This window comes from Suricata suricatta, chromosome 2, assembly GCF_006229205.1.
Source record: "Suricata suricatta isolate VVHF042 chromosome 2, meerkat_22Aug2017_6uvM2_HiC, whole genome shotgun sequence".
In the NCBI taxonomy this organism is placed as follows: domain Eukaryota; kingdom Metazoa; phylum Chordata; class Mammalia; order Carnivora; family Herpestidae; genus Suricata; species Suricata suricatta.
In genome coordinates this window covers 67,069,176-67,084,053 of record NC_043701.1, presented here as the reverse complement: position 1 = coordinate 67,084,053, position 14,878 = coordinate 67,069,176, and the positions used below count along the sequence as shown (strand labels likewise).

At 35.2% G+C, this 14,878-nt stretch overlaps 1 non-coding gene across 1 annotated transcript; it reads left to right on the top strand.

Annotated features, from left to right (window-relative positions):
• Positions 1-5,558: 5,558 nt before the first annotated feature.
• Positions 5,559-5,665, top strand: LOC115286113. The gene has a single exon (XR_003905871.1). It is a non-coding gene; the product is annotated as a U6 spliceosomal RNA (small nuclear RNA).
• The last annotated feature ends 9,213 nt before the right edge of the window (positions 5,666-14,878 follow it).

The window sequence follows — 14,878 nt, the reverse complement described above, 5'->3', positions numbered from 1 at the left end:
TAAAGTTTCATATTTTTTTAACATATGCAATTATTTTCCATCATTTACAATACAGTAGTTACAATGACACTCCAAACAGAAAAGCAAAGTAAAAAATCAAAACACCAACTTCTGTTTCATGTAATTAGACTTATACAGAAATTAGAAGGTTAAGTAACAGCTAGTTAATCACCTAATTTCACAGCTATCTGAAGTGGCAGTCGTTATATAGCAGCTTATCTATGATACATTCAAGATAAATGATACAATATATTACTTGTTCATAAGCTACAACACAGCCTGCTTAATACCTTTCCTTAAATTCCACCTCTATACTACAATTTGCTTAAGGTCCATGCAAAAAAGTATCTACTTTTTATGTAGGAAATGGATGATTAAGTCTTTCGTGTTGTAAAAGCAACTTCATTTAAACATAACCACCCCCACCACCAAAAAAAGAAGAGGAAAAAAAAAAAGTAAAGAAAATAATAAGGGAAAAACCCAAGACACATAGTGTCATTTCTATGGAGTGGAAGGTGCAGGAGAGCCAAATGTCATAGTGTACAGCAAGTCTGAAGATAGAAATAGCATGTGCATCCTGCTCCTTCAAAAAGTTTGCATATAGTAAAGGGTGATAGGCAGTTGCTCTCTAGGCAGTACATGGTTAAGATGGGTAGGGCAGGCAGGCGCAGCTGGGTGGTTCAGTTGGTTGACTCAATTTTGGCTCAGGTTATGATCCCAGCCTCATGGGATCTGTGCTGAGTGTGGAGCTTGCTTAAGATTCTCATTCTCTCTCTCTCCCTCCCCCTCTCCCTCTCCCTCTCTCTCCATCTCCCTCTTTCTCTGCCCCTCTCCCCGACTCGCACTCTCTCTCTTAAAAAGAATAAGAAAAAGAGGGGTAGTGATGTACATGTGTGTATTTGTCACATAAATAAATTTTATTCCATCATAAAAATATTCTAGTAAATTAAGATCCTTTAACTTATGAATTGAGTAAATAATAATTCATTATGTTTTTGTTTTGTGCCGTGCTAAAGCTAGGTCCTGGCATTAAAATAATAAGGGTCAAGGGGTGCCTGGGTGGCTCAGTCAGTTAAGCCTCTGTCTCTTGGTTTCAGCTCAGGTCGTGATCTCACAGTTAGTGAGTTAGAGCCCTGAGTCAGGCTTTGTGCTGGCAGTGTGGAGGTTGGTTATGATTCTCTCTCTTTCTCCCTCTCTCTGCCCCTCCCCTTCTCATGATATCTTGCTCTCTCTTTCAAAATAAATAAATATTAAAAAATAAAATAAAATAAAAATAATAAGGGTCAGATTCTACCATCCAAGAATACAGAATAGAAGGAGAGGCAATTATGTACAAAGCTAACCTTAAAACACTGAGTTTTAATGGAATGGTACAGAAATAAACTGCTTTTAGAGCACTTAGGAGGGAAAAGAAGAAGCAGGGGAGTATAATATAAAGAGGGTGGATCCTAGAGCAAGAGGACTGAATTGGATTCCAGTCTCAAGTTTATTGCTTTTACTTCATTATTAGAGGGTTGGGGTTAACTTTCCTTCAGATTCAGTTATATGTTACATTAGGGTGGTTAGAATCAAAGAAGATAATGCATGAGAAATATTTCATAAAACTTTTAGTGCAGTTCAGTTGCAAGTATCACTATACAGAGAAGGAAGATGGCTGGGAGTAGGGGTGAGGGTGGACGTGCTTCACAGCATAAGATATCTGTGACATTGGCCCTAAAGTGTGAGTAGGAGTTCAGGAGGGAAGGTGTAGAAAGCAGAAAGAAGAGCATGGCCAAAGGTCGAGGAGGGTAAAAATGAGCCTCCAGTGCAGACAACAAAATACATGGCGGTGAGGCCAGGGAAAGGGGGACCTGAGTGCCCCTAGTGGCACCTTAAAATTTTTCCAGAAAGGAAACTTGGAATCCCATCAGTAAAGGCCTCAAACCTAAACCTAGAGTTTGGACATTGTTCTTCAGGTGAGTAAAGCCACTGAAAGGTGTTTAAACAAGGGAGAAACATTATCAAAGTGGTTGTTGTTGTTTTCAGGGGGAGGGCAAGGGGGAAATTTGGTTTGAGGTATGTATTGTGTGGAGAAGAAGCAGAGAGCAAAGCCTAAGATCTGGTGTCAGTAGTGGGAATGGAGAGGCATTAACTTGAGACATATTTTAAAGGCAGAATGAATCAGAATTTATATCCAGTTGAATGTGAGATAGTGGTGAAGGGGGAGGCAATAGTCAAAGATAATTCTGAGCTTTCTGACTTGGGATAGCTTTGTGGAGCAGATGAAGATGCCGTTAACTACAGAGATTAAAATTTAATCTGCAGGGGAAATGACTTCAGACTGCTCTAGAAATTAAAAATTGCTCTCTTTGGCAACTGCAGAAGAAGTAGCATGCTACTCTCAGTATATTTTGGCTCTTAGTGAAGAAGTAATGTGATTATATTCATGAGATATTTATCATTGATATTTTACTTAAAACAAATTAGACGAGGCATTGGAGTTAGAGTAGTGAGTTAACAGAATTAAATTATAAAATGGCCTATTTTTAAAATTTTTACTAGATTTTATTTTGTTTATTTTATTTAATTTTGCTCCAATTGATACTATGTAAAAAATAGAGTGAGTGGAAAAAATGAATGCATGAGAATATAATGTGTCTGTTTGCGATGTTAAGGTTGTTGACCACATATATCTAGAGCTTACAGAATTGTTAGCATTGCAGACTGGAGAATTGAGTGGCATTGTTTCTACCTGGTAGTAGTATCTCCTCAAGGAGTTATGGTGCTCGTAGAAGAGCATTGAGTGAGAAGGGACCAAAAATAGGAATTTGAGGAATGCCTAAATTTCATAGACCTGCACATGAATCTTTACTTTGCTTTACTTCACTTTACTTAGTATTTCTTTTTTTTTTTTTTTAATTTTTTTTAAATGTTTTATTTATTTTTGAGACAGAGACAGAGCATGAGCGGGCAGGGGCAGAGAGAGAGGGAGACACAGAATCCGAAGCAGGCTCCAGGCTCTGAGCTAGCGGTCAGCACAGAGCCCGACGCGGGGCCCGAACCCACGAACGTGAGGTCTGACCCGAGCTGAAGTCGGACACTCAACCGACTGAGCCACCCAGGCTCCCCTTTACTTAGTATTTCTACCTTGGGGTGGGAGGGACATAGATCTTTAATAATGTACTAACCAATCTTCTTAAATTGGGTTCTGCATGATATGAATAACATTGGAGATAGTTATCATATACAGATTTTTAATGTTAATGTATCATTGTTAAACACTAAATATAATGTTTCTATTTTATTAGCAAGCCAGATACAAACAATAATAGTGAGAACACTGTCATCAACATTGCTCCCTTTATGTGCTATATGTTTTTAGTCTTAATTCAGTGGTCACAGAAATTAAACAATGCTTCACTTTTTAAAATCTGTGAGGAGCTATTTTGAGACCAAACTCTTTGACCATTGCTGTGGTATTATAGACTATATTTGGAGTAAACCCTGAAAATGCAGTCTTCTTTAAATTGGACTAGAGATTTTTATTGAAACCAGGTTTGTAATGAATAACCTTCCTCTAACGTGAAATTATTCAAATGTTTCCTTATGTCAGTGGTTGGAATATGTATCTTTTGAATACTAAAAAATTTAACCTTCTTTCTTATAGGTAGCTTCTCTTGTTAAAAATCCTAGAAATGAAGAATAAAATACTTTGAACTGTATATAGTTGTATAACTGTGTAACTGTTATGTAATTTTGTTAATTAAAAGAATGACATATATCCCAACATCTCAAAGTTCATTTATGTTGTCTAGAGTTGGTATGTGAAAATTAGATCCATATTTTAAAAATTCTTAATATCACAACAAAATGTTTAGTGATTTTTATAATGGTTTTCCAAAAATGTTGTCAGTGTGTTACTTGAACTAGACCCAGAATTTATCAAAGGTAGTGGTAGCATTTAATTTATATTTATTTCCTTAGTACCTGGACTGATACCTGAAAATATGCAGAATGTTTAGGAAACATTTGTTGAATGAATGATAAAGGTCCTCTTTCCCTGTAATACTTGATTTATTTGAAACACATTGTATTAGGGTTCCCCAGAGAAACAGAACCAATAGGATACACATACACACCCACTTATATATATATACACACATATAGATACTACTACCAGGTAGAAACAGAGAGAGAGAGAGAGAGAGAGAGAGAGAGAGAGGAAGGGAGGGAGGGAGAGAGAATGAGGATGAGAGAGAGAGAGAGACAGAGAGGTAGACTGATTGATTCTAAGGCATTGGCTCATGTGGTTATGAAGACTGACAGTTCCCAGTATATCCATGGTAAGTCAGCTGATGACTCAGAAGAGCTGATGATACAGTTCCAGTCTGAAGGCCAGTAGGCCCGAGAACCAAGAAGAACCAATGTTTCACTTTGAATCCAAAGGCAGAAAAAAACTGCCTGTCTCATTTCAAAGGCAGTCAAGCAGGAGGAATTCTCACTTAAATGGGGGAGGGTCACCTTTATGCTCTATCCAAGCCTTCAACTGATTGGATGAGGTCCACCTGCACTAGGGAGGGCACTATGTTTACTCCTCCTACCAATTTCAATGTTAATCTTATCCTAAAACACCCTCACAGATATAGCCAAAATGATATTTGACCAAACATCTAGACACTCTGTGGCCCATTCGAGCTGACACATAAATTTAACCATCACACACATTAGGAACTTCTTTCCATAATTAACAAACATTGTTAAGTCCGGCCATTTTAGCTTACAGTTATATCCTTGAAAAATTCTTTAAATCATCATTTTAAATAATTTCTTTTTGGATATACTTACAGCACTTTTTATTATGTTGTGGTAGGTTTTCGGCAGTGTGATTGCTACCTACCTCATCCATTATGAGACTCATTTCACTTAAAGTGTTATTTTTTTCAAAATAAGTCCTGTTTTGTTCTGAAATACATTCTTGTTCATAATTAATCTAAACTACAAAATGTTTCCAGTTTATTGAGTAACATTTTCATTCTTACACTGCAACTGTTGCGAAAGGAGTGTTTTTGTTTAATTTAAAAGTTTTATGTTAAATAGTTTGACAGTGCGTAACCTATGCTTGTTTGATTCAAAATAGTATGAGCCCTGTAGAAAGCCGGGTTGCTGAGCCCATTACCCATCATCATCTAAGAGGGTTTAGCTGCTAATGACTGAGACAGAATGACATTGCCACAGACCCCAGTATCAAAAGGCAGCTTAGAAGTATACTTAGAATAAGAGATTTTCTTTATTGGGAGAATTAAATTGACTCTTTTGCTCCAGAAGGGAGGTTTTCATCTAGGATGAGAATTGTTTCAGGCTGTTTTAGGAGAGAAAATTGCTCTATTTGGGAACTACAGGAAATGTAAAGGTGGTAGATTAAGTAGTTCATAGTACATTAGTCATAAAATGGTATTCATGTACCATCCATTTAAAAATATCTTTAAATTGAGTGAAGAGAAATAAGAGCTCAGGGCACCTGTGTGGCCCAGTGGGGTAAGTGTCTCTGACTTTGGCCAGGTTAAGGTCTCACGGTTCTTGTACTCGCTGAGGCAGCACATATACTAAAATTGGAACGTTACAGAGAGGATTGGCATGGCCCCTCCGCAAGGATGACACGCAAATTCGTGAAGCATTCCATATTAAAAAAAAAAAAAAAGATCTCGAGGTTCTTGAGTTGCAGCCCCACCTTGGGCTTTCTGCTGTCAGCGTGGAGCTGTCTTTGGATCTTCTGTCTTCCTCTTTCACTGCCCCCTCCCCCACCCCATGCATGGGTGCACAAAAGTAAAATAAACGTTAAAAAAAAAGAGAAGAGCTCATTCAGTTAAGGAAAAACACAGAACAGATTTTTGTACTAAGAATATTTATTTTTTTCCTTTTCTTTGTTCCATTTGATATCTTGATATATTTGGTTGATGGGTAAGTAAACTAATTTTCCTATTTTTTAAAGTTAAATATTTATATGGCACTTCTTGAAGTTATTAATGTCAAACTTAAAAGTTCATGTTCAACTTAGTCCTGCAATGTAAACATTGCTGAATTTAATAAAAAACATTCAGTATTAACAATAAAAACCACTAGATGGTATTGGCGACTTAGAACATTTCAGTTATTTGTACTGTCTTGTGACTAGTTTATTAAATAGGTTGGGCTCAGAGTACCAACAAGAAATAATTATTTTTTCTCATTTACCCCTGACTTACCATGGACCTCACTACCCTACCTCATGAGTGGGTTTTTTTTTTTTTAATGTATCAGAATAGTCTCATTTTCAGGTATAAAACAAATGTGGTCTGTTTGCAATACAAATTTTAACATTGCTTCTAACTGAAAGGTTCTCCTATCATCTTTTGAGGTCAGTTTGATCAGAAACTCTGGAAATCAGTAATGAGAGAAGTTAGTGTGGTCCTTTTCATTGTGTTGTTTGCTCCACCTCCCCACTTCCCACCTACTCTGTCTCCTCAGAGGTAAGGCAAGGGAGAAGGAGGAACATAAATAAAGGAACAAAGACTTATTTCCTTAGTTCTTTTAAACCTGCCCATATGTGCCCTCTGTTATGTCAGGCATCCAAGTGCTGGCTTTCTGTCATGGATCACATTTGTATGTCCTTCAAACATATTCTTGTTTCCTCATCACCTTTTGCATACACCACCATGTCGATTGCAGCAAGTCCTGACAGCTGCAATGTGCTCTAATCCTGACCACTAATAATTCTGCCATGAGCTCCTCCCCACTGCACTTCCCCTCCAAGTTCCTTCTGTTGCTGTCCCCTTGGCCCAGCAGGCAGCCTCTTAAGCAAAATCCTTTCTAGAGCACTTACACTGGTTTTCTGCAAGGTAGTTAGTTAGTTGGCCTTGGAAAAACTTCAGGCAGTCTTCCTTGACCCATCATGTTGCAGAAATGTAGCCACATCTTTCTTTTTTTTTTTTTCAACTATCATAGTCAGTTCCACCCAAGCTCCCACCTTTAGAATTCTCTGACAAAAGGTAAGCCATAAATCCCTATCTTTATGAATACCCTCAGACTCAAGGGAAAACTTTTTAAGTTGTTCCAAGAACACTTTCACACATTGTTTCTGGGTAGCACACTTGGAACTATGACTGTTTCAAGAATTCAGCAAGCAACTATTCGGTGACCCTTGTGAGGGACCATTTCCTTGCAGGTAGTGCTGGCTAAGAGGGAAGTTCAGATGACAGTTCATTGTCCCCTAAGATTCCCTTCAAAGAATCTTTTTTTGTTGATCTCGTTTCAAATAAATAGTCTTTTCATTTAGGCTACTGAGACTGATGGTCTTTGGACTGGTTTTACCATGAATATGACTGATAACTTCCTTTTCATTGTCCTTAACTTTGAAGCTTTAGCTCTCATTCCAGGAATACAGGAAAAGTCCCACTTCACATTTAATTACATTCATTCAAGGCTCACATTTAACTCTGTGAGGAAAAGTGATTATTTGTCATTCCAGTTAAACATAAAGAAACTGAAGCATAAGGAGTTTCATTACTTGCCCAAGGTCACTGAACTTGTCCAAGGTCGCTGAGTCCTAAGTGACTTTATAACTTTTAATCACTGTACTATATTGCTAAAGAGTAGGCAGATTCTAGAGAATGAATGAACTAATCCCCTTGATAGGTGCGTCAAACTTCAAAGCAGACAGTTATAATACTCAAATGTTTTACTTTTCTAGTTCTGTTTCCCCTTCCAAAGCTTTAGAGTTTTTGATAGAAATGGCATTCACTTTTTCCCCATCCTAGAATGATTCAGATACTTCACAGTTAATTGCTAATATTAATGCTGAAATCATAAGCATCTTAGTAGTATTAAAATATTTCTTATTCAGCTGTCTCAGTATTGGATAGCATACACCACTGGCAACCATAAAAATACTACAATAAGGCTACAAAAAGAGAAGGAGTATCAAGTTATACAAATGACAAAGAATATAAATTCCCCTGTTTTTATGCTTTTTGAATTTTTAAACAAATATTAATTTACAGACTTGAAAGTTTATTAAGTTATTGCTTTATGTGAATATTTTTTTCTCAGAAATCAAACATTTCTTGTCTTCTTTCTTTCCCCTAGGAAATTGTTAGTCTTACTGCTATAGTGACATAAATCTGCTATTTGTTTACACTCAGTACCATCCTGATACATTATAAATAGTGCATTTCTAAAATGTATCTACTTGTAAAATGTATACTTGGGAATTTGGCTCCAAAGAACTGTTTTATCTCAGGTGTTTTGTTCTATTATGCTCATGTGGAGCTTATATTTAGTATTACTTGAGTTGCAGATTTATTTCATCTTGCCTAGCAGCATCAGCTATTTCCTTCTGCTGGTTCCAATTATTATGATTATTTCCAGCCTGAGTGAAGTTTGGCAAAAGCAAATATAGAAAGGGAAAGAAAAGAATAGGCTATTCCCTCAAGCTAACATTCAAGCTTATCAGTCTTTATTTAACCTCAGAAACCATTTATTAAATATTTTGAGTTAGCAATTTAATATTGATTTTGGTCTTCCTTGGTGTTGCAGACGTAAACCCAAGTATGTGCAGGGCATGGTTTAACACTATGACATAGTATGGAAGATGTCATTTCCTTACCTCTGATAGATTGAGCCATTGTCCTTTTCTGTTACCGAAGCTAAAGTGAAGATGGACTTGTATTTGTTGAGTTCTGTGATATTCCTTGCACGTGCGATGTATAGATAAATAGAGGTTATAAGCACATATGTTTTACTGCATACAGTATGAACAATATTTATAGTTAGAGTCCCGATTACATACCTGGATGATTTTGGAAACTGTTAGGTACTTTTCTTGTCATTCATGCTTGAGGCCCTAGACAGTTGTATGTTGAGGTTGTGGAACTTACAACTGAGTGGGAGTCAAGATACTTCTTCACATAAGTTGCTTTTTTCTTCCATGTTTCTTTAGTAACTTTATGGTAAAACACATGCAAACACACACACACACACACACACACACACACACACACAGAGACACAAGAACCCAGTTCTTCCTTTCTTCTCAAGGACACAAAACATTTGAAAATTTGACTCATCCTAGTAAATTTGCTCTGAAGCTTTTATATAAATTTGAGAATGCAGTAGGAGGGGAGATTAAGGTCAAAGTTAGAGGCTGACTTTGTACACTTGCTTCCTTGTCATTTGTTTCCATATAGCACTAATTGCCAAGGCTAACACAAAATTCTACAAAGCCAGGTTTTACCACTCTGAAGTAGAGAAATGACGAAAGGCAGAAAACTGATTTATTGATATACATTAAAAATGTTTAAATGCAATATTTAAGAAAGTAAGTTTAAAATTTCCTACTTAGCAAATAAGAATTCATATCAGGTATACATGTATTTTTTGCAATAAATACCATGCTTGCCTCTTCAGAAAATTATTGTCTTTAATTCTAACTTCATTTAGCTTAAAGACAAAACAATTTTAAAAATTTTCTGAAGTGTTCCTTGATAGAAGCATTGTTTTAGTGGCTTCATTTTTTAAAAGCTTTTAGGTGAATGGAATGCTTGTCTTAAATTATAACCCTTATTTAATTTTTTATTTAATTTGATTTTTAAAATTTATTTGAGAGAGAGAGAGAATCTTAAGCAGGCTTCACTCTTAGTGGGGAGCCAGATGCAAGGCTTGATCCCATGATCCTAGGCTCATGACCTGAACTGAATTCAAGAGTAGGACACTCAACTAACTGAGCCACCCAGGTGCCCAATTAAGTTAAAGCCCTTATTAAAACAAACAAACAAACAAACAAAAAAACATTAAACTTGAAACAAGCAACAAAATAAAACAGCAAAACAAAAATATCATTAAATTTGAGAATAACCACTAAGGTCAACTGCTGAATCTTCTTAATTTGGTAGACTTTGTGTCTCTATATTTAGTGAGATTATTTTATTCTTATTATTAGAGAAAAGCCAATTCTATTATATAGAAGTCTAATGTATATGAAAAGTATAAGATTCTCTGTTAAAGAAAATGATAAACCATTTTCTCCAACTTATATTTTGCTTTTGTTGCTAACAACGAATAACACACAACTCTATAGAAGATGGGAACTGAAAATTCTTTTCAACAACATTGTAAAATTTGCTAAGAATACAGAGAAATCAAAACGTTGCGTTTTCATTTATTGACTTGTCAGTGAGACTTATAGTACAATGTTAATGTTCAAGATTTATTATATATTGAAACAATTTGATTTAATTCAAACACAGTGAAATAAATTGAAAGCTGTTCTGTTGAATAACTTTTTTTTAAATAAAAAGTGGGAAGTGGCGAAGAGGAGTGTGTGACTCTTGATCTTGAGTCATGAGTTTGAGCCTTATATTGGGTGTAGAGATTACTTAAAAATAAAATCTTAAAAAAAAACTTAAGGGATGACTTTTGTGAATGGGAAAATATATACTTAATTTATGAAGCAGATGTGGATTTGGTATCAGGGATATTTACATAGACTTGTAGGATATATAAAGAACTTATAAACAGGTCATTTCTCTTATATAGCTACACATACTCTTACATTCTTTTCATAACTGATAAGCAATGCATGTTTATAAGGGTTTTAAATAAAACATACCCAAAATGGTATCTAAATATTTAACTATTGGAAAATATAGAAAACTGGATGTTTTTGTGTTCTTAAAAGTAAGCTTTTTAAAGGACAGGACTTGGGCAAATAGAAGCAATGACAGTTATACATTTTCAGTGGGATATCAGTTGACTTGTCATCAGATATAATTTAACAAAAATATGTAGAAAATAAAGATATGTTTTCAGTTACATGTTCAATTTGCTTAGCAGTCAATTTTGGAGGATTTTACTGATTATTTCTTGATCATCAGGAAATGTGAAGATGATGATGATTATACTAATTTCAAATTTAAAATATGACATTCAGTGATATCTAGGCATTCTTTATCCTCCTTGTATATTTATAGCATGCTGAGAATAAGGATAGGCCAGCCTCTTAACAAATAATATTATAAATCATTTGATACTATCAAATATACACTACTATGACAAGATGGTAGTTCTTGGCAGTGGTCACAGAGGGTACAAACCATTGTATTTATCTAATGTATTTAAGGTGGAATGGCTTTATGATGGAATGGTTTATAGAAGTACTATTTCATTTTAATCTTAACTCTATTTCTACAGATATTCAAATTATTTGTATTTTCCCCTGAAGAAAAGGTTTCTTTATGAGTTATAAAGGCAGACTTTGTTGCCTATTTGTGTTTCATGTATCTATACAAAGATATGTTCAGACTTGATTTTCAATTTGACAACTGCCAAATTTTCATCCAGTCCTCTTTGACTGGATTCAGGTCCATGTTTTCCAATTGCTCTCTGTATATTTCTACATATATGCTCTGCTTCTTTCTTTAAAAATCTAAGAGTCAACTTGATTTCCATTTTTGTAAGCTATGCCTGATTTTCCAGTTTCTTCTAATTATACCATTGATCCCTAGTTCACATGAACTGGAAAGTTGGAAATCTATACCATCTCTTCTCTTTTATCAGACTCTAATTAGTTTGATTCTGTCAGGTAAGTCTTGGTTGTATTTTTTGTCCTTGTTGTCTGCTTTTTCTTATCTTAATGTTCTATATGTGTCCCTTTATTTCTAATGTCTGTACCAATGCCATAGCTTCTAATCTGGTTTCCTGCTGATGGTCTTTCCCCTGCCTAATCCACACAGTAAAGGACTACCAGGTTAGTCAGCCTAAAACAGCACTCAACATTGTATTCCTCCTTCTACTCTATTTTTTCTAGTTTTTCTATGAATAAACTATAAATGCTTCACCTGACATTTCAAACTCCCCACCTAACAACTTTCTACATGTATTTGATACCATCATCCTATGTACACACTACATCTCTAGTTCAATTTTATCTTCATCCTTTTGTTCGTTTCTCAGCCAAGAATATTGTCCTGTCAGTTTTGCTTCCTGAAATTCTTCCTGGCGCTAATGTCACCTCCTTCTTTTATGATTTGATTGCTTTAATTAGTAGTAGTGTTACTTCCACTCTTACTTGACTCAGTCTTAGGGCACTTACAGCCAACCACCTTGCAAAATAATTATATGTATATCATCTGCCTACTGTTCCATAGAGCTCTTAGGTTTGAGGACTTAAGCTTAAATATCTTCATGGCCGTGTTCATTATTGCCCTCACAGAGTAGGTACTCAATAAATATTTATTGAATGAAGAAGTTATTATCTCTTTCAAGACAGGAATGAATTTTTGTGTTCTCAGACTGCTAATTTAGATTCCATATTGTGTGAAATGCATTTCTGTCAGATGACAAACCATATCAATATTTTATTTGTAAATGTTTCCATAATGAAGACTTCCAATGAGAAGATAGTGGAGTTTGAGGAAGTAAAATATCTCTTTTTCTTTTTTGTGGTATTAAAACCAACTACAGAACCATTTAGGTATTCAAACTGAACTTACCTAATTTTCAAAAATAGGTAACACCATTACATAATCTGAGTAACAGAGAAGATGGGAAGGCAGTTCTATTCAAGGTAGAGGAGAATAGATTTATTGCATTTGCCACTTAAGAAATCATTAATGGGGCACCTGGGTGGCTCAGTCAGCTGTATCTGACTCTTGATTTCAGTTCATGATCTTGTGGTTCATGGGTTCTAGCCCTGCATCGGGCTCCAAGCTGATAGTATGGAGCCTGCTTGGAATTCTCTGTCTGTGTCTCCATCTACCCCTTCCCTGCTCACTCTCTATCTCTCAAAAAACAAATATAATTAATATGCATTGGGATTTCCCCTAATGTCTAGATCAGTAGTTCAGTAATTATTTCTTTCCAAAGAGGAAATTCTAAGGGGAACTAGTTTCAAAACTTAAGTGTGAAGAGTTCAGCTCTGACATTGTGCATTCCTAGTTAGTTTGACAAATTTCTGGAACTAGAATATAAATGCCCAATTTTCTTGGACAATTCCATTTATATATGCAGTGATTAAAAAAAGTACACGTAACAGATAAATAACCTATGTCTTCCATTGAACACAAGAAGGAAGATCGTTGGAAGCTGTGGGAAAATGAGAACCTTCCTACTTTCATAATTTCTATCTGAGAGGTAGAATATCATTTTTTAATCTTTGCTTTAGCTCATAGTTATATATTACAATGACAGTCCCTAAGGCAGATCTAAGAATTTCTTCTGTGAAGATGTCAAGGAGGAGAATGAGGAGGAATAGGGGAGGAGGGAGAGGAGAGATGGAAGAACATAGGAAGGAGAGTTTGATTTAGTCCAGAATGTTGAGTTTTTGACTTAATGATCTATGCATTCATCTTTGGAAAGTGTTCAGTCAACCAAACTCTTCAAATAATAGCTCTATCTAATAACTCCCATATCGGAGTTCTGATTGTGGAAGAAGAGAGTATAGTTACCAGGAGTTGAGCAGGCAGCTCCATAACAAAAACTACAACCACTCTTAGTCAAGACAAAGGAGTATAATGTTTTTGAGGAACATTCAATTAGATTCTGTTAAACACAAATAGATTAAACAATCAGTTGTGTGTTTCTTTGAAAGGATTCTTTCTTTAAAACAATACAGTGTCCTTTATTCAGGTCAAAACACTGAGTTTTCTTATGCAGCTTTTTGTTGCTGTTATTAAATAATCTGCACAATGCTTTATAGTGCAGAGAGGCAAATAGTCATTGGAGCCTTTATCCAAGGGCTGTAGTTCTCTCTCTCTCTCTCTCTCATGTTTGTGTGTGATTTGTCACAGATACCACAGGACACAGGATTATAACAAATGTTATCAGGTTAATTTACAGTCATATAAATCAAACGAGATAGTTATGTAATCAAAACATATATGTACCTTATATTTCTACAATACTATTTTGACTAATATAATATATGTATTTGACTTTAGGACATGAGTATTCTATTTGCATGAAAGTACCAGAGACACCCGTTAATTTTTACTTAGGTTGATTTCTCTTGCACACAGCCTTTTGGGGCTGCTGTAGAAGCTTAATAGTTGTTTAGAACCCAGAATGCTCCAATTCTTGGTTCTTCTATCCCCATGAATAGTTCTAATTTTAGTGACCCAGCCACCATGTGCACATTTGAATTCGCAGGAGAGATGAGAGAAAGAAGGGGCACATTTGGCCATATTTTATTGAAAGTTTATAAAAGGGAGGACAAGACTCTTATTGTTTATATCCTAATGGACAGAATTTAATCTGTACCTAGTTACAAATATTGCTTTATTCTAGATTTTAAAAAGTTAAGAATTCCAGAAGACATGAATAGAAATAAATATTTAAGTGTAATATTATTATATTTACTTTATATTATATAAGACTGTGGAATGAGGAATGAAATGATTGCATGACCCAACCCAGATATTAAAGTGTTATTTAAAAAAATTCCTTCCCTGATAATTCTAGGCTATGTGATTCTGCCATTATTTCTGTTCTGGAAGATAAGAGTCCATATTTATACTGCACATTGCCACTAATTATGTGCCCTTAGATTTTTTTGTGTGGGAAATCAGATCACTGGATTGATTACATGATTTCTAATATTCTTTGATATATTGAATTATCTCTATTTTGCAAACTGAGTAAATTCTTGAGGAAAAACAATATTTTATGTTGATATTCCCAATGCCCTGAACATGGCTTGTTGGGATTGAAGAACTGTAGTTAAATGAATATGCACAGTGAAGATAATTATCTGAACCAAATAGATACCTCTCCTAACTCCTAATTCTATACTGTTACTTTCTTTGTACCTCTATATAATAATATGCACTAGTTATGATATTTTCAAGATCAAGTAACTGAAATCCAAATC